This window comes from Triticum aestivum, chromosome 6A (genome assembly GCF_018294505.1).
Source record: "Triticum aestivum cultivar Chinese Spring chromosome 6A, IWGSC CS RefSeq v2.1, whole genome shotgun sequence".
NCBI lineage: Eukaryota > Viridiplantae > Streptophyta > Magnoliopsida > Poales > Poaceae > Triticum > Triticum aestivum.
The window spans coordinates 15343680-15364305 of NC_057809.1; the positions used below are offsets into that span (position 1 = coordinate 15343680).

Genomic DNA, 20626 nt, shown 5'->3' on the forward strand with positions numbered 1-20626 from the left:
GATCATCGAATTCCTCTTCTTCCAAGTTAAGTTGTTCCAGGAAATCTCCTAGATCCGACTTCATAGCGGCGCACACAACTAGTGGAACTCCAGCTAGTCGCGTCTCTGACAACAACTCATGGACTATCGCAATGTGTGTTCATCCACGCGGATTAGCTCCTCATGCTGCTCAACCTCGACTTCCTCTTCTACGAGAAACAGAATAGGATTGTGTGATTCACGCCACACATGGGGCTGCCTTGTATTCACAATATATAGGAGTACATGCCTTGGTAATCAAGGTAAATCAAAGCAAATCCTCAACCGAATCAGACTACAATATTCGGTGGGATATTGTGCTAGTTTCCTATTACATGTGATATGAACAAAAGGTATACTTTAACATCCCCCCTCAGCTTGTGCGTCGTACGGGAAGCAAGCATAAGCTGGAGCGAAACTCAGAGAAGAGTTGTGAGGGCAATCCTTTTGTCATGATGTCAGCATACTGATGCGAGGATGGCACATGAAGAACCCGGACCTCACCAAGCGACACCTTCTCCCGAACGAAGTGGATGTCAATCTCAATGTGCTTGGTGCGACGATGCTGGACCGGATTAGAGGCCATGTAGACAGTACTAACGTTGTCACAGAAGACAACCGTGGCAGACGTCAGAGGGCGATGAAGCTCACCAAGAAGCTGACGGATCCAACAACACTCAGCAACAACATGAGCAACCGCGCGATATTCCGCCTCGGCACTGGAGCGAGATACGGTGGTCTGTCGTTTAGACGACCAAGAGACAAGGTTATCTCCGAGATAGACGCAGTAGCCAGACGTAGAGCGTCGAGTATCAGGGCACCCAGCCCAATCAGCGTCAGAGTAGGCTGTAAGCACTGTGGAGGAGGAGCTCGAGAGGTGTAAGCTGAGGTCGAGGGTGCCCTTTATGTACCGGAGAATGCGCTTAACCAAGTGCATATGAGGCTCTCGCGGTGCATGCATGTATAAGCAGGCCTGCTGAACTGCGTGCGCGATGTCCGGTCGCGTGAGTGTCAAATACTGCAAAGCACCGGCGTAGCTCCGATACTCAGTGGGATCGGAGAGAAGAGGGCCATCCTGAGCTGAGAGCTTGCACTTGGTGTCGATGGGAGTAGCGGAGGTGTTACAGTCAACCATGCCGGCGCGGTGAAGTAACTCCAAGGCATACTGTCGCTGAGAGAGGACCATGCCCGATGATGTCCGTGTGACAGAGATGCCAAGGAAGAATGACAGAGGACCGAGGTCTGTCATGGCGAACTCTGTGTGGAGCTGCTGTGTTAGGTGTCGGAGGAGCTGATCCGTCGATGCGGTGAGAACAATGTCGTCCACATACAATAAGAGGTAAGCGAGATCAGTGCCGCGCCTGTAGATGAAGAGAGACACATCCGACTTGGAAGCGACAAAGCCAAGACGATGTGCAAAGAGGGCAAATCGCTGGTACCAAGCACGTGGGGCCTGCTTAAGACCGTAAAGAGACTTGTGCAGTCGACACACGTAGTCCGGGCAGCGAGCGTCAACAAAGCCGGGAGGTTGCTGGCAGTAGACCTCCTCGTCAAGAGTGCCATGAAGAAAAGCATTCTTGACGTCGAGCTGGTGAATCGGCCACGACCGAGAGACCGCAAGGCTGAGAACGATGCGGATCGTCGCAGGCTTAACAACGGGGCTGAATGTCTCATCAAAATCAATGCCCTGTTGTTGAGAATAACCTCGTACCACCCATCGCGCCTTGTACCGGGCAAGGTTGCCGTCCGAGTGGAATTTATGTTTGAAGATCCACTTCCCTGAAACAACATGAGCACGAGGAGGACGTGGCACAAGAGACCACGTCCCGTTAGTGACAAGAGCATCAAATTCCTCGGTCATAGCACGACGCCAGTGCGGGTCATGGTGTGCACCCCGGTATGTTTTCGGAATAGGAGAGGGAGTGGTGTGAGTCGCAGAGAGATTAAGACGGTCAACGGGCTGAAAGAGGCCACGTTTAGCACGAGTTACCATGGTGTGAGTGTTGGACGGGGAAGGAGGCCGGTGCACCACGACCGGCGGGGATGGACTAGTGGACGCCGAGGAGTCAGAGGGCGTCGGCGTCGTCGTGCGAGTGGAAGGAAAGGTCGGGCCAGGAAAAGAAGTGGGCCGATCCGTCGTGGGAGTAGATGGGGAGCCGCCATGCATGGTGGGTTGTGGATCAGCATGCATGGCGGGTTGCGGGTTGGCATGCATAGCAGGTTGCGGGCGCGCAGGAAAGCCAGGCGGGTGAGCGCATGGAAGAGCCAGGCGAGGTGCGGGCTAATGGGGAGTGGGTTGGCGGGGTACTCGCTGGTGTGGTTCGCACCGGTGTGGAGGGGTTGGCATGCACATGCACATTGGGTAGGACAGGGCTGGCTGGTGTGTGTTGTGAAGCGGCCAAGTCAACAAGGAAATCAAGCTCGGCCAGGGGGTTCGTAGGGCGTTGGGCAGAATAGGAGAAAGGAAAAATCGTCTCGTCGAATAGAACATGGCGAGATATGATGACTCGCCGGGTAGATATATCTAGACAACGGAAACCCTTGTGGTTAGACGGATATCCTAAGAAGACGCAAGCAGTTGACCGAGGGGCGAGTTTATGTTGGGCCGTAGCGGACTGGTTGGGGTAACATAAGCAACCAAAAACACGAAGAGCGGCATACTTTGGCGTGGCGTCGTAGAGACGAACGTAGGGAATTTGAAAGCCAATGGATTGTGAGGGGCGGATGTTGACAAGATATGTCGCCGTGGCGAGAGCCTCGGCCCAGTAGGATGGCGGCATGGAGGATTGGAATAGGAGGGTGCGAGTGACATCGTTGAGCGTGCGGATGGCACGTTCGGCCTTGCCGTTTTGGGCGGACGTGTAGGGGCATGAAAAACGGAGGTGAATGCCGTGAGTCGAGAAAAATGAGGTGACCGTGGAGTTGATAAACTCAGTCCCATTGTCAGCTTGCATGGCAACAAGAGGACGTGAGAATTGGGTGCGAATGTAAGCAACAAAATTAAGAAGAATCGCCGCGGTATCGGACTTTTTCCGGAGAGGAAAAGTCCACATGAAATGAGAAAAATCATCAACGATAACAAGATAGTACTTGAAACCAGAATTACTCAAAAGTGGAGAAGTCCAAAGATCACAATGAATCAACTTAAATGGTTCGACGCTTATTGAAGTAGACCTAGCGAAAGGCAAGCGCACGTGTTTGCCGAGTTGACAAGCATGGCAAATATGCGTGGCTGCTTTATTACATGAAATAAAAGAGTTCTTATGAAGGTGGGACATGGCGTCGCGTCCCGGATGACCTAAGCGACGGTGCGAAAGCTCGGTGGAGGTGGTGGCGAGGAGTCCATGGGCGTGGTGGTTGACGACCGATGATGGGAAGATGTAGAGGTCTCCGAGACTATTGCAGCGAAGAATCACGGCCTTGGTGCGAAGATCCTTCACGGAAAAACCGAAGGGGTCAAACTCTATAGAACAAAGATTGTCAATTGTGAAGCGACGAACTGAAAGTAAATTCTTGACAATATGAGGGACAAGCAATACGTTGCGAAGGAAAAGAGAACGAGTGGAGGAAGGTATAGATGTGTGTCCAGTGTGTGAGATGGGCAAGGTCGAACCATTGCCCACGGTGACAACGGAGGAGGAGGGAGAAGGTGTGAGATGTTGAAGCATACCGGGGTCGGAGGCCATGTGTGCCGTGGCTCCCGAGTCCATTACCCACTCACCGACTGTCGATGGAGTCGCGGCGTTGTTCAGGGCAGCGAGGAGGGCGGAGCAGTCCCACGCCGGGGTGCCGCCGTATGCAGGAGTTGGCAGCGGATTGCTGCCGAAGGCCTGGCCGTGCAACGGGGCCAGGGAGGTGAACGTCTGGGCTGGCGGGAGGACGGGTGGTCGCGGCCCGAGGAGGCCAGCACCAGCGTTGGGTTGCGCTGTTGGGGGCGCCTGAAACAGCTGCTGGGCCTGCCCCGTATAAGGATTGAAGCAGACCCAGGGGCCGGCAGACGAGGGCGCCCCGCACTGGAGGTTTCTGTCGTGGGAGTTGGAGCGGTCGCCGCCGCCGCCGTTCCCGCCGCCGGAGCCCTTCTTCTTCTTCCAGTTGCCGCCATTGCGGTGTCAGCCGGAGGAGCCACCCCCGGAGGTGTTGCCATAGCGAGGGCCGTCGCCGCCGTGCCGAGCGCCGTCGCCACGGTCAGGTCCGCGCTGGGGACCAGAGGAGGCGGAGCCGCTGGCGCCGTGAGGAGGCGCACCTCCGTAGAGCGCCGTCTGGTGCCCTATCGTGGCGGAATTCGCGAGCTGAGTCTCGCGGAGAGTCAGCAGCGACCGCGTCTGGCTGAACGAAGGAAGAGGGTTCTGCATGGTGACAATCGTCGTGATGTCCGAGAAGCGCGGGTTGAGACCACGAAGGCAATTGAGGACAAGCGTTTGGTCGGAGATGGGGGTGCCAACGTCACTGAGGGCGTCGGAGAGCGCCTTCAGACGGTGGCAGTAGGCGGTGATGGAGAGCTCGCCCTGGACGAGGCCACGGAACTCCGCCTCGAGGTAAACGGCACGGGTCATCTGATTGTCGAGAAAAAGGTTGGTGATGAGCGTCCAAGCTTCGTGCGCTGTCTGGTCCTCTGCCATGATTATGTTAAGGATCTCGTCCGAGATGGACCCATAGAGCCACGAGCGGACAATATAGTCCTCGCGAACCCAGTCCACGGTGCGGTCCGTCTCTGCAGTGACGGTGTTGACATGGGAGAGCAGATTGTACTTGCCGAGAAGCACGCGGATAAGCATCCTCCACTTGGTGAAGTTGGAGGCGTTGAGGTCCAGTGTCACAGGGACAAGGGTACGGACGCTCGCGACGTTGACGGCTGGGGACACAGCAGCGGGCATGACGGCAGTGATCAGGGCGCCGTTGGTGGAGTTCATGGTGGCGTGGAGGGTTGCGGAGGCGAGGGAGGAGCTGGTGTTGGGTTCGGTGGACATGGCTGGAGCAAGCTAGCGATCAGGGAGGATGGCAGGGAGCAAGCTAGGCAATCAGGGAGGATCGTATGTAGTCTGATACCAAGAAACAAAATAGGATTGTGTGATTCACGCCACACATGGGGCTGCCTTGTATTCACAATATATAGGAGTACATGCCTTAGTAATCAAGGTAAATCAAAGCAAATCCTCAGCTGAATCAGAATACAATATTCGGTGGGATATTGTGCTAGTTTCCTATTACATGTGATATGAACAAAAGGTATACTTTAACACTACGCCCAGAGCCTAGTGCACTGGGACATTCAGATGCTTTTCAATTCGTCATGGTCATGTCGCTCGTCCGCCATGTGTCATTTGCCGCCACAAGAGAGGTGGTCTTCTTTTTTGCTAATTTCACTCAGAGGTGGTCCTTTCTGTCATTACACCTGTGTCGTATAAACTGCCATAAAATTCTGAATTTTTGACATTTTAGATCACGTGCATGGATGTAATAAATATTTGACAGTTTAGACCACCTGCGCGGGTGTAATGACAGAAAGGGCCATCTTTGAGCGGAATTGCCAAAAAAAAGACCACCTGCCTCATGGCGGCAAGTGCGGAAACCATGTGGCTCTTGTCGCCACAACTTGTGGCAGTAACACTATTGATACACTGTTCATCGTCTTCACGTATGTATGTTGTGCATCGTCCTCTGTGGAGGAACAGTGTTGTTGCCGCCGGTAGTGGCGCAAAGGGCCACATACCGCTTGCCATCACGGGTAGGTGTTCTTTTTTTTTGAAAATTCCACAAGAGGGGGTCTTTTCTGTCATTACGCTTGCGCAGGTGAGTCTAAAATGCCAACAATTCTTACCAAAGCTAGTATATGCATATGCTCTGGAATGATCATGTTCTTCCGTCTGTCCCTTATAAAGGTCCGCTCTCGGGCGACTCGGGGGCGAAACCCTACGCCGCCGCCGGTTCCCCGACTCGCCTTCTCCTCCTCCTCCGCCGTCGGCAGCCGTTGTCGGGCCTGCCCGCTCGGCGGTAGGCAGCGGCGGGGACTTCCGCGCGCACCCGCCTAGGCCTTTGGAGAGTCCCCCACCTTGCATCGGGCGTCGCCGCCCGCGTCTCCCCTGGTGGTCGCCGAGGCCGGCCCTCTGTGGCGGCCGCTGCCTCCGGTGTTGTCGCCCCGCGCCTTCGCTTGGGACGGCACCGCTCGTCAGATCCGGCCGCCTCGGCCCTGGGATCGGAGCCAGATCCTCTGATCTGGCGGTTGGTGGGCCGGGGTTCGTTGGATCCGCATGGATCTGGCCGGCGTGGCCTTGCCTCATCCTGCCCGGCTTGGTGTTTTCATGGTGTGGTGAATCCTGGTGGCGTCAGTGAGGATCTTCCCCCATGTCTCGACGGGATGTGTGCGGTGGGTGGCGCCGGGGCAGCGGCCTCGGGCTGTGTGGATGGGGGGTGGATGGACGACGTCTTGACCCCGTGGGCGGTGAGTTGCCAGTGGATCTTCTTCGCGCTGCAGGCTCTCTCCCGCTGCACTTGACGGCTTACGATCGCGGTCGTCGGCCTCGTTGCGTTCACGGGGGCTGGTTGAGGTGACATCGGACCGGAGGAAACTCTGGGTGACCCGTTCATCCCGACGGTGGCGACGACCAGGGTCGCCGTTCTCCTCCTTGCAGGCGCCGTCAAGGTCCCTGCCCTATACCCCGACACCATGCCCGGGTGAAAACCCATAATCTTCCTGCGATTGGGCGGCAGCGGCACTGCGAGTGTCGTACGCTTGGAGGCGCCGCCTAGGGCGTTTGGATGCTCGGTTAGAGGAACTGCGGGCGGAGAGGATGGGACCAATGGCAGCAGGTGGTGTTCGCGGAGGAGGAGCGGCGTGGCATCTGGCACGTCGACAACGGCGGCTCTCGGCGGCATGGAGCGGCGGGGTCTCGCCGGTGGGCGTGTGATGATGGACGAGCGGAGGATGGTGGCGATATCTGGCGTTGTGGTGGCATCGATGGCAGCTAGACCAAGCAAGGTAGGTGCAGCAGTACAACACTGAAGATGGATTGATGGCAGGTGGCTGTGGCGGCCTCATACTCGGCAGGCGTCCTGGTTGAGGAGTGCGCCGGACTGGTGGGTGCCCCATACCCGGCAGGCGTTCTGATTGGGATCTCGGGTCTTAGATGTTAGGTTTGGCTGTGAGGTCTGTTTGGTATTAGGCCCAGACTATCAGCATCCCTACATCATCTGGATAGGAGTAGCAACAGATGTTGCCCAGACGGTGGCTTTAGTCTGACTGTTGTATGACTTTGTAGGGTCTTGTGTGAATAATTAATAAAGTGCCTGTATGCATCGTCCAGATGCAGAGGCCGGGGGTCCTCCTCCATTTCTAAAAAAAAAGGTAAGACGAAGATCGGTATGGTAGCCATCTGCGGGGTACGGTACGATGATCCTAACAAAAAGCTTTTAAATGGTGTAATTTTTGAAAAATAGAACTAGTGGACAAAAACTAAAAGTCACTCTATACAGAAATTTGGATACAATTTAAGTAGCATAACAGAAATTGGATCTCATTTGGTACTACATTATGACACAATGACAAATATATATGAGTCATTATGGTACAGAAAATAGTGGGAGCCTACTTCTAACAGTACATCTTTTGAATACTTTTTATTTTTTTGGGGCGAACATATCTTATGAACCTAGTCACACGAATTGTGGGTTAGCAAGAAACTTCTGCCCACGCTAATATTGATATTGCAGAGCCATCATGCGAACCGTCAGCTAACCTGGGTTTGTATCTCCTTCCACTAACACTCTGCCAGTCTTAGTCCCTTGCTCTCTAACTTCTATATATACACTAACCGTTCTCCTGAATATCATAGCATCCATGGTCTCGGATTCTTAATAAGATAGGCTTGACAAGTTGACCTTCAACTAATTAGTTTTCGTGAGAATTTGGAGAAAACCAAATCCAATCATTGCATGCAGAAGTACCAATTATTTGAGTGTGTGAGTCCTGCAATACTCATGCAAAGCATTCCTATAATTCTGCCGCTGGAAATGTGATCAAGGGTCAACTGCAGCTTACAGTACAACCGGGAAAAAAACATCATACTTTCAGTCATCGTACCCCTTTACACAACAGTGATGAACGATCTGCCCCTATTGGAGGCTTCCAAGATACAAGCAGTGGGTGCATTTTTGGTCGAATGGTTCTAATGTACCTCGTCGTCTCCGCAGCAAATAAGTGCCACACTCATTTTCATGTTTCCTTTGAACCGCTTATAAATCTTTCCACATTGTGCTACAATTGAGCTAGCGCCTTGCAGTTGTAAATCTTATCCTTCAAGATTTAAATTGTATAGTGTTGTATATGTGATGGATCTTGCTCCTTATCAACTGTATTTTCCTAGTTGAAATGGGTGTTTTTTTGTCTTCAAAATAATTCCAATGGATTTGTCATGCATCCAACTATACATGTACTCTTGCGGTGGTGGGGATGCAGAGCGCCGAGCAACGTCCCGCATGAAAGTGCCAAGCTAGTATAAATTAAACTAACACACCATAATTCAGGTATAACTGATCTTTCTAGTGCTGAATAGGAAGCATGATGGATCAGCCGCTGATTTGCATCCCTAGCGGTAACTATACTGAGCACATGGATTTCTGGCGCTATACTGAGCACATGGATTTCTGGCGCTATACTGAGCACATGGATTTCTGTTCTGCCAGGTGCTGAACTATTTAGTGGCATGTGCTCCCATTTTTCTGACTTTGTCTTTCTTCCTTGGTACATGTGTGTGTGTCCCGAGCAAGTGATGTGCAAAACACAATGAGAAGATCTGTTGGTCTGGAATCTTGCTTGAATATGGACGTACACGTAGATCTGTTGGTTAGGAATCTTGCTTGAATTATGATATACTTCGAATGTAACCAACTTTTATTTCGAATGGATTTTTACAATATGGAATAAATAAAACTCGGAAGATAACAATAAGACAGAGTGCGTGCCACTGAATAAGACACTCTAGTTTCCGTTGCGCCACTTCCAATTTTTTTATTTAGGTTAGATTTTGGTGCTAGCAAAATTAAGTGGTTATGCGCTATTATTGTCCATATGGAAGCATCATGCGCCTACTTCTTGCTCACATGACTTGTTAGGTACCAAGAAATATTTGGTCATGTTTTTTGTTTTTTGAACATTTGCTCATGCTAATACTGAGGTTTCAATCAAGGAACAGAGTCCAACTGTGAGCCATCATGCTTTTCATTCTGCTTCTAGTTTGTCAAGCACGTGCAAAGCATGATAAAGACCCCCACTGTGGCATGCAAGTCCACACATATCTATCCATATACACACACACATTTTCCCTTTGAATATCATATTCATGGTCTCAAACTCTCAGTAAGATACAGTTGACTTCCAATTTAACTAGCTTTGGTGAGAATTTGGAGGAAACCATATGCAAGGATAAGATGCAAAACTGCTAGTTGAATGCGTTCACACAAGACACGAAAGACAGTCGCCTGGTTTTCTAGGTGACTGTAGAGCTAAGCCAAAATGAGTTTCGAGAAAGGTATCCAATCTGCATTTCCTATTCTATGACTGTTGTTGATCCACTCCTCTGCCACCTTTCTCCCTACTCTGTCGCCAGCGACCAACGACCATCGCCTGATGCGCAGCCTCCGCCTCCATCCTTTGCCCTCTCTATTGCATGCCATGTCGGCAGGAATGGAGCTATGGCCTACGGGAATGACGGTCACAACCCCTGCCCTCGTCTACTGCCAGGAAGAGACCTTCGGTTCAATCCTCGGGCGAACACGACCTGAAGACACTGAAGCCGAGTGAAACAGAAGTGTTGGCCTGGTGGTGTATAACTTGCATAGTTCAGCTGCTCTTCCTCGAGAGAGGTTCAGATTCACTAATCGTTCAACTGAGCGAAACGGCGTCGCGTGCGCCATATTTTATTTCAAAAACTCTGATGACTTGGTTTTTCCCGCGCCTGGTATAGCCCGGCTGGTTTTCCTAGACATCTGCGATGTCTCTTGGTTAATTCGTGAGAGGTAGGAAGATTCCAGGTGAGTAGGCCACCGTAGTGGCATAGGTAACTCCGTCCTCCGACATAGGCTTCTACGCCCACGCATCCGGCAAGGGCCAGGTCAGGCCAGGCCCCTTCTCCTTCAAAGGGAGTTATGTCCGCTTCAGCTGCTTCGGTCCACGGCGGCCATCTTCATCCTGCGCCTGCATCCATCTCCCGGAGCAACAGGATCAGAGACGACCAAAAGGTACGTCATCCATCTCTGCTGCCTGCACTGGTACAGTACCACACCATTACTAGCTGCTTACTGTACGTACTAGTGCCTAGTCCGGCCGTCAGCCGCAGCTCACAGGTTTCGAGGAGAGTGGACCGCACACAACCTGTTTGGTTCCAGGCGCCACGGCCTCCCCTTCCTTTTTCTTTTTCATTTTCGTTTGCAACTTTAATTATAGAGAGTGAATTAGAAGCAAACACACGACATGATCAAAGAAACACCTAACCTTTCTTGGTCACGGTCCGTCAAGCTCGTTGTTCTTGGCACCCTGCGGCCACCTGCATGGTGTTTGACAAAATGTGGACAGCAACAATGCTGTTGACTCATTTCGTAAGAAATATTGTCAAAATGGTTGTTTGGATGTCCGGATGATACCGTACATTTATTTATAGTGTCCATGAGAAAGCTGATTGAGGGATGCTTACTGAAAATTTTATTTACTAATTAGATTTAACTCATGGGTTTGAATTAGTTGTAATCGCTTTATATAAACTTCAAGTAAAGAAAGAAAGAAAGTAAAGTTGCACTGGACATTCGGCTATTTTACAACTTCGGCCATTCAGTTAAACGTAACATTCTTCATATTGTTCTGTGTAAAGATAATATAAAGTTGAGACACTTATTTTGGGAGAGAGGGAGTAGTTAACATCAAATTATTTTAACTAGGTAGCTACATGGGCAACCACCAGGTCATTTGATAGGAACCGGGTCCCTACCAGGACGAGCTCTCAGGTTATAGGGATGGAAGGGAGGTTGGCCTGCAGGAAGGCGAGGTCGCCGGCGCTGGGGCGCTGTCGTCGCGCACGCGAGAGGGAGAGTGGGCGCAGGGGGCGCCGGCTAGGGTTTAGGTCTCCCGGCTCCCTTCAGGAAGCCGAGCAAATATAATTGCTTCTTCTTAATTTCAAAACGAGTCCGTACATGAGTTCATATAATCCTCCTAATAAAATAATTGGGCTAAGCCCCTAACACGATAAGATAACTTGGGTTGGGCCCCTAACTGCCTGCGCCATGAGGCCTCCTCCGGCTATAGTGTATGCCGGTCATAACATCTCTCCCCGCCTGCGCAAGCAGCTCGTCCACAAGCTGAAAGTCGGAAAAATGCTTGCGGAACTCGCCGAGGTGCTCCCAAGTGGCGTCCTCCTCCGGAAGTCCCTGCCACTGAATCAACAAGCGCCACGCACCTCGGCTCTGTTGGCCCTTCAAAACCTTCGCTGGACTGGGAAGTAGACGGCCCTTGGAGGTCGGAGGAAGATCCGGCGTGGCCGCCGGTGGCTCGCTGCAGAAAGGCTTCAACAAGCCAACATGGAAAACGTCGTGGATGCGAGCGCCCGAAGGTAGCAGAAGGCGGTAGGTGACGTTGCCGATGCGCTCCAACACCGGAAACGGCCACACATAGCAGGGACCCAGCTTGCACTTTGCGCGCGGGTCCAGTGACTGCATGGAGCGGTGAAGTAGGCGCAACCACACCTAGTCGCCCACCGTGAATCCGCCTCGCGGTGGTGGGCGTCGTACTACTTCTTGGACAGCTACTGGGGCTAGAGGAGACGCTGGCGCACCTCAGCAAGGATCTCATCCCTGCCACGGAGAAGATCGGCCGCCGCCTCGGTCCGGGCCGTCTCAGGCTAGAACGGCAAGATGGATGGCGGAGGACGGCCGTAGACCACCTCGAAGGGTGTGGCACGCAGGGCAGAGTGGTAGGAGGTGTTGTAGCAGTACTCCGCCCAAGAGAGCCATTCGACAGCCGCCGGCGCCGCAGCTCCCAGGTCTCGAGCGGAGGAAACAGAGAGACCGCACACAACCTGTTTGGTTCCAGGCGCCACCGTCTGCCCTTCCTTTTCCTTTTTCATTTTCGGTTGCAACCTTAATAAAAGAGAGTGGGTTTATAAGTAAACACACGACATGATCAAAGAAACACCTAACCTTATTAGTCACTTTCCGTCAGGCTAGTTGTTCTTGGCACCCTGCAGCCGCCTGCATGGTGTTCTATAAAATGCCTTTAAAAGGATAGCAACAATGCTGTTCACTCATTTCGTAAGAAATATTGTCAAAATGGTTGTTTGGATGTCCGCATGATATCGTACATTTATTTATAGTCTCCATGAGAAAGCTGATTGGGGGATTCTTACTGAAAATTTTATTTGCTAATTAGATTTAACTCATGGGTTTAAATTAGTTGTAATCGCTTTATATAAACTTCAGATAAAGAAAGAAGGCAAAATTTCACTGGACATTTTGGTCTATTTTTGAACTCTCTAATCTCGGCCATTCACTTAAATGTTAAATCTAACTTCATATTGCTCTAAGTCTTATACTAGTTAGCATCAAATTCTTTTAACTAGGTGGCTACAAGGGCAACCACCAGGTCATTGCAGAAGGCATGTCAGACAACTAGTGCAGTTGACCTTCTCTCGGCAGAATAAAATCCCTGGGTCGGACTCATTCTAACAGAGAACAGTTTGTACAAACCATAGTCCAGCAAGAGAGTGAAGGTACAATCTGTTCATATTGCATCTATCCTCACTTGAGATAATTGCTACTGCTTGAAAAGTTCTTATATTATGTGACGGATGGAGTAGTAGGTTTCAATATTGTACTCATCAAACTCTTCACAATTAATCTTAATTTTGTTTGTATTCATCACAGCAGTCCTCGGGCTGTTTATGGAAACATTCAAGGCAGTTGCTGGTGTATTTGCAGACATCAATGCATGTCGGGATTTTTTTGGCTGGGTCACGCCATGCATCGTAGCGGCCCGACGTCAGCTGCTGGGTGAAGGCAATTCAGTTGTGCAACACCAGATTCTGGCTGAAAGGGAGCAATTACGTCATTTGGAAAACGACATTTGGAAGCTCCAGACAACTATGCCCAAGATGCTTGACCTTATTGAGCGTGTTGAGTGGCAGAGCCATAAGAAACCAGCAGCCGAGCTTCTCCCGCACATCAAGGATGCAGTTTATGATGCTGAGGACTTTCTTGATGAGTTCAAATATTATGCACTCAAGTTGAAGCTTGAGGAGAGCAAGAATTCAGGTGAAGAACACATGCATGCTGCCTTTCTAGAGTTCTTCAAAAGTATCAACAATTGTGACCACTTCAACAAAGTGAAGGAAATCCAGGGTAACCTAGATCACATCCATTTTTTTTTTTTTAGAAAAGGAGGAATCACCCCCGGCCTCTGCATCCGGGTGATGCATGCGGCCATATTATTTATTATTCACAAAGACCTTACAAAGTAATACAACAGTAAGCCCGAGGCCACCATCTAGACGACACCTGTCGCTACTCCTATCCCCTTGATGAAAGCGTGCCGAATGTCCGGGCCAAATACCAAACAGACATCGCACGAAAGCCTAACATCTAACGCCGGATGCCCCATCCAGGCCACATAGGCGGGACTGGGTAACACTCCAGTTCGGCGCACTCTCAGTGAGTACCACACACACACACTGCAAAGGGCCGTCACCTCCATCTTCCCTCGATCCATCCTCAAAGCATGTACTGACGCATCGAGCTTGTCAGGCCTCTCTGCCATCGACGCCACCACGACGCCAGACAACGTCGACCTCCTGCACGTGTCCCTCACCACACATCTGACGCCAAGCCTCCACTGCTCCATGCCGTCGAGAACCGCCGCCATGAATATGTAGAAGGAAACACCGCTCCACCGAAGCTGCCATCCGCGGGTCCCTCGAGCCCGAGTGCATCTCCAAGGATGCCGCCCCCAAGGGGGTAACGACACATGAATGCCGCCGTCATCCGATCAACTGATCTAGGGTTTCCCCCGGAGGTATTGGGTGGGGTTGGAAGCTTCACCTCGATGATGCCTTCATGAAGGAAACGATGATAAGAGCATCGTCATCACCGGCTCCGGCAAATGACCGAAGACCAAGTTTTCACCCGGATCCATACCAAGAAATCCACCCGACAACCTGTGCACTGTCTCGACCGCCTTCAAAGCCCCAGATCTAGCCTCCTAGATCCGGCGACCAACCGCGACAGCAGTGCCACCGTAGGAGCCCTGGCGCACCAGCCACTCTGAATGTGCCACCATTGGAGCCTGGGAGGAGGGCTCCCACCCCACCTCGCCAAACCGCGAGAGCCGCCGGGATGAATCCCGCACGCTCATCACCGTCTCTGATCTGAACCAATCCGTGGCCAAACCACGAGATCGCCGATGCAGATCCGCCTTGGATAGGGACTACACCACGCCATGCCGCCGCGGGAAGCCTGAGCTTCACTCGCCGCCACCTTCCAGGGCCGCCGCCCCGGGATCCAGCCGCTGCCGACAAGACGCGCCGCCCACGTGCAGCAGGCCGAAGCAGCCCCCCCGATCCAGATCTGGACCGAGAAGTTGACCACGGCCGCCCCACGCCGGCACGCCCCGCCTGGCCGCGAATCTGCAGTCAGCCGCGCCTCCGCGCCAGAAGCCGCCATCCGGCCGCCCTGGACGCATCCGCGCCGCGCCGCCCTGCCTGGCTGCGCGCATCCGCGCGAGGGCGCTGTCCCGCGCCAGCCCCACACCGCGCCGAAGGGATGGGGGCCCGCCGCCACCGACGCCGGCCGGGCTTTGCCCGGCGGCACGAGCCGGCGGCGGCGGGGAGGAGGAGGGGACGGGGAAGGGCTGGAGGCGGCGGCGCGTGGGTTCGCCCCCCCGCTCGCGGGAGCGGGCTGGGCGAAACGGCTTATCAATCGAAGGATTTGAGATTGCATAAAGCACCATTGAAGTTTGACAAATCAATCAGGCCAGAAACAAGTGCTTTTTCTGAGGTGCCACAAATATTTGGCCGTGAAAAAGAACTGAAACACTTGGTTCAAAAGTTAGGAGTACATACAAGCAAGAGAGGGAGGACCGAGAATGAAGCCAGAGCGACTGATTTGTGTGTGCTTCCCATATTTGGTATGGGGGGTGTCGGAAAAACAACTATTGCACAACAAATCTGCGATGATGCAAAAGTGAAGGAGCACTTTGACTGCATAATTTGGACTTGTGTTTCTGATGATTTCGACATAAAGAGGTTAATTAAAGAGATTCTGGAGCAGATGGAACAAGATACAACATTTGATAATCTGAATAACCACGTGAGAAAACTGGCTCATTCTGTGGAATCTAAGAAGTTGTTACTTGTCCTTGATGACATGTGGGGTGATGCATTGAGAAATGGTGGCGCGGAGTGGGACAAATTTTGCGTACCTTTGAGAAATGCTCTTCAAGGAAGTATGATTTTGGTCACCACTAGATTTTTTGAGGTTGCTAATCTAGTCAGCACTGGCATGAAGAGCTTTGAGTTGGAGGGCTTGCAAGATGCTATTTTCTGGGAGTTCTTCAAATTTTGTGCATTCGGATCCAATAGGAGTTGCAACGACCTAGAGTTGGAGTGCATTGGAAAAGACATACTTCCTAAGTTGAAGGGTTCTCCCTTGGCTGCCAAAACTCTTGGACGCTTGTTGCAAAGGGACCTAAGCACAACACATTGGGAATCTATATTGACAAGTGAGTTGTGGCAATTAGAACAAGATGTGGCTGACATTTTGCCAGCCCTTAGATTGAGTTATATGTACCTACCACCATTATTGAAGAAGTGCTTCTCAATTTGTGCAATGTATCCCAAAGATCACCAATTTGATAAAATGTTTTTATCAGATATTTGGATAGCACAAGGATATGTGGAACCTCAAGAGGCATCCTTGTGTTTTGATGAGCTTGTAAAAGGATCATTCTTTCAGAGAGCAGCTGAACAAAATAACAAGTACACACGGAGAGTAACTCAAGAGAGTGATAAGTATGTTATTCATGATTTGATGCATGATACGGCACAGCTGGTCTCAATGTATGAATGCTTCATCATAAAACACGCAAGCGATCTTGATAAAATCCCTTCAAATGTTCGTCATCTGTCAGTATTCACTAATGAAAATGTTGGCTGTTCAGAGTTGAAGAGGTTATGCAACAAGAAAAAATTGCGATCCCTGGTGTGCAATGAATTGTACAAAAGTGCAAACGATTTTTATCCCGTGATTGACTGTTGGTTCAGGAATCTCCCTAAAGTCCGTGTACTGAGTTTTAGGCTGTCCAGAGTAAGGCAGTTACCTGAGAGCATGGGCAACTTGAAGCATCTACGGTACCTTTGTTTACTCGGAAGTCCTACTTTCAGCACCCTTCCTTCATCGGTTTGTCATCTACACCTTCTCAAGGCTATAGAAGCTAAGGATTGTGTGTTTCAGAGTTTCCCTGAAGGCTTCAGTGATGCCATCAGCTTACAAAAAATAAAATCAAAGCGCTTTAGTTATAACAAGGATCACTCTAATACACTCTGGATAGAATGGACTGGTGATCAGGCGATACAAATGATGGAGAAACAGATTGAAGTGTTGCCTCACTGGAATCTCCAACAATTGAGAATAAGGCGTTATGGAGGTGAATCTTGTCCTAGTTGGCTTCGTCCTAACCTCCTGCCAGGGTTAAGTTTCCTGGACTTTCATGAATGCATGAATATTCAGAGTGTATCATTTTTTGGCCCGTACATATGTGATCCAGACCAGGCAGACAATCTTCACCGGCTTGAAATTTTGAAGATCACAGATTGTCCTAAAATCAATTGGCAAAGTTTTGTAGCCTTCCCAAGGTTTTGGTTACCAGTCGAAATTTCAAGATTTCCCATGGTTACCACGTATTTCCGTGCCCCTCGGTAAATCGTCATACCGAGCAAAAAATACCATTTTTTTGAAATTTTTGAATTTAAACACTCGATTTACAGTAAGGTATGTAGGGTCTAATTAATGCAATGAAAGTTGGTTATGGCATGTTGGTAGCAACCTAGTTCCTGTTTTGAGAGGTCTCTGGTTTGAATATTCGTTCATTTTCTTATTTGAATTCAAAATTCAACTATAAAATTCGCTCGAAATATTCTCGGTATTTGTCGGTATTTCTCGGTAACCGTGGTAACCACATTTATCAGTCCCCCTCGGTAAAATTACCTCATTCGGTAACCAAAACCTTGAGCCTTCCCCACTTCTCTTAGAAGGATTTACCTACAGAACGTTGGGTATTTCACGAATCAATTTGTGAGGTCCTTTCAGAACCTCAATTTCCTCGCCCACTTGGAAATATGGAGCGAATGGTTAACATATATTCCCTTGGAAGTCTGGAGTAGCAATTTACCATCCCTTAAGTATCTAAAAATGAACCGATGCGCCTCTCTTGTATCAGTTGGGGTCTCTGAAGCAAGCAGCAGCAACAACATTGGAGCATTCTCATCCCTTGATTTTCTATATATTACCAGCTGCACGAAATTGTTGAGCCTTGATGAATTCCTGACGCCTGCTTATCTACCTGTTGTGAAGGAAATTCGGATTTGGAATGGTGAGGAGCTGACGTCCTTGCCAGGTGATAAGCTCCATGGTTTTTCTTGTTTGCAGAAGCTGGATATTGAAAACTGTCCTAAGTTAAATACACAGATGGTACTAACATTACCATCCTCCCTCAAGAGCTTCAACTTGGAAGCATGTCAAAGCATGCAGTCCATCGACATTCGTCAGCTGGGGGGTACTCCAGCATTGAAGGAATTGAAAATAGCACACTGTTCAATCCTCAGATCCATAGGTGGTTCAGTAGCAGTTGCTCAGGTAGAGTCCGTGTGTATTCTTGATTGCCCAGAGCTGACAGAAGTAAGACAGCCTCTTCGACGAGGAAATTGGTACGCATTCTTGTCACCAGCAAAGACGGTTGCATTATGCATCAGCATTTTTCTGTCTCGTTATATACGTGACCAGCTATATGCTTGGTATCTTTACATCTTCGCAAAACAAAGCTCCTATATTCTACCTTGAAGGTTTAGGCTACTAAATCCTTTTGGTAGAGCTGAGAGTCTTTCTTGTTTGCCGGAGCCTTCACATTGAAAAGTGTTCTATTTTATCATATATGAACATATTGTAACGGGGGTCAACATATATGATAATATATGAACATATTGTACCTGCTCTCCGTCTTGGCTGGCGCGGGACAGCGGGATCCAGAGGAATGCCGGGCGAACATGGGGTCCGGCGGCGCTGCGGGCGGGTCTCCCATCGGCGTCGTGCGCGGCGCGGCGGTGGCAACCTGCGTGTCATGAGGTGGTGGCTGCGTTGGCCTGACCGGTGGTCGCGGGTGCCGCCGGATCCAGATCGGATCCATCTGGATCTTTTCTTCGAACTCCGTAGGCCGCCGCGGGGTGGTGATGATCGTCGCTGGCCACGTCGGATCGTTGGATTCGGCGTCTGGAGATCTACAAGGAGTTCTTCTTGATCCTCCTTTCTGGTGGATTGAGCCCCATGGCTCTTTCATCTTCGCAGGTTTCGGATCGTGGCTTGCCGGATCCGGAGTACACGAAGGTTTGGTGGCATAAGATGGGGACCGGAGGAAACTTTGGTCGGCGTGTTCGGCCCGGCATCGGCGACGTCACTTGACGCCGTTACCCTTCCTGGAGGCGAAGCCGAGGTCCCCCCTATCCACCCCCGAACCCCTCCCGGACGAAAGTCCAAAATTCAGTCTGGATTGGGCGGCGGCGGCGTCATGCGCGTCGTATCCTCCATGGAGGCGCTGTTTTGGGAGGAACTGCTGTTCGGGGGAGAGATGTTGTGGATGGTGGGATCCGAGTAGCTCCAGCAGCGGCGATGGTGTGGAGGTTGCCAGGTGGTGCGGCGTTGTATCTACCGCGTCATTGACGACGAGTGGTGGCAGCATGGTGCAGCTGCATATCCACGACGAATGCGGCTGGATGGACGAGCGCAGGGTGGTCGAGCTGTCTGGCGCCATGGTGGCGTCGACGGCAGGCCTGGCAAGGTCTGTGCGTCAGTACCTGCTCTGGAGATGGATAGGTGGAAGAAGGCGGCGGCAGCCTCGGTGAGTGCGCCGGACCGGCGTGTGACCCAGTCCCGGTATGTGGCTAGGATGGGGCATCCGGCATTAGATGTTAGGATTTGGTGCGATGTCTGTTTGGTATTAGGCTCGGACATTCGGCACCACTACATCAAGGGGGTAGGATTAGCGACAGATGTTGCCTAGATGGTGGCTTCAGGCTTACTGATGTACCACTTTGTAAGGTCTTTTATGCTTAATAATTAATAAAGTTGCCGTATGCATCGTCCAGATGCAGAGGCCGGGGGTGCATCCTCCTTTTCTAAAGAAAATATATGAACATATTGTAACGGGTCAATATTCATTGTGAAGGATATAATTGTTTTGAAAAGAAAATTTATTAAAAGGAAAACAATAGTGATACCTTTTTATAAAAGAATTTTGTTACATATTCGATCCAATAATAATATTTCTCCATTATTGTAGCTCATCAACAATTTTTTTCATAAAAGAATTTTGTTACATATTTTTGGGTACATTTGATCAAATGATAATATTTCTCCATTATTGTATCTCATCAACATTTTATTCATATATACTATGTCGATTGCTCGCATCTTCCTTGCACTAACTGATATTGAGGATAGTGAAGCTTTGGTGACGTTGTTGATTAATTTAGGCTATAGGCAAGTGTTTGAGAAAAAAAAAAGTAAGCTATATCAGTTCTGTATGAAACATGTGTACAAGTATGAAACTGAAAGATGAATCATTTTGCAGAAGATGGCATTCTTATGAAATTGGCTGCATGTTTCTTTCCCCCAATCATTGCAGTACTTTACTAGGTTTTGCTCTACGAGCACTCAAAGGTTCTCTTCAGTGCTTATCACATTTTCTCAAAATATTACTCCCTCCGTTTGCAATTATAATAAATGTTTTGGATATTTCAATATGGACTACATAAAGACTGAAATAAGTGAACAAACATAATAAGATGTATCTATATACATATGAATCAGAAAAAGTTAAAGCATCTTATATTTGTGAATGGAGGGAGTATTTAACATAGTACTAAATGTTGAGTGCACCTTGCTATCAAGTTTATTACCAGTTCGAGAAAAGTCCGATTACTGAAATAGCTAGCTTCCTGATATGTACAGTTCTCCATAAGGGATACAAACTTATTTCTCAAAGCAAGTCTGGAAAAACAATGTTAGATTCAGTTATGTGATTAATCATATTAGTTAAGTTCCGTTTCATGAATCTACTACCCAGAAAAGAAATTTTGATTGATTTTATGACTCTATTTAATATACAGGCGGCAACTCTGATGTTATGCCCAGATGATATGATTCAAATAAAGGAGAATAAGTACTTTCATCTTTTGCAAGTCAAGACAGATGCAATGATGTGTCAATACCAGTACTAGGTATATCCCCTGGCTGCTTCTTCCATCGATGTGCAATCCATATATATGCTGATTACTACTGATCAGTTCCGGCCCAGTTTACATAGAGT

The 20626-nt window shown here is 49.9% G+C and overlaps 1 pseudogene; it reads left to right on the plus strand.

Annotated features, from left to right (window-relative positions):
- LOC123129306 (disease resistance protein RGA2-like) overlaps window positions 1–18386 on the plus strand; it is a 30262-nt pseudogene extending 11876 nt beyond the window's left edge.
- Window positions 18387–20626: the final 2240 nt, after the last annotated feature.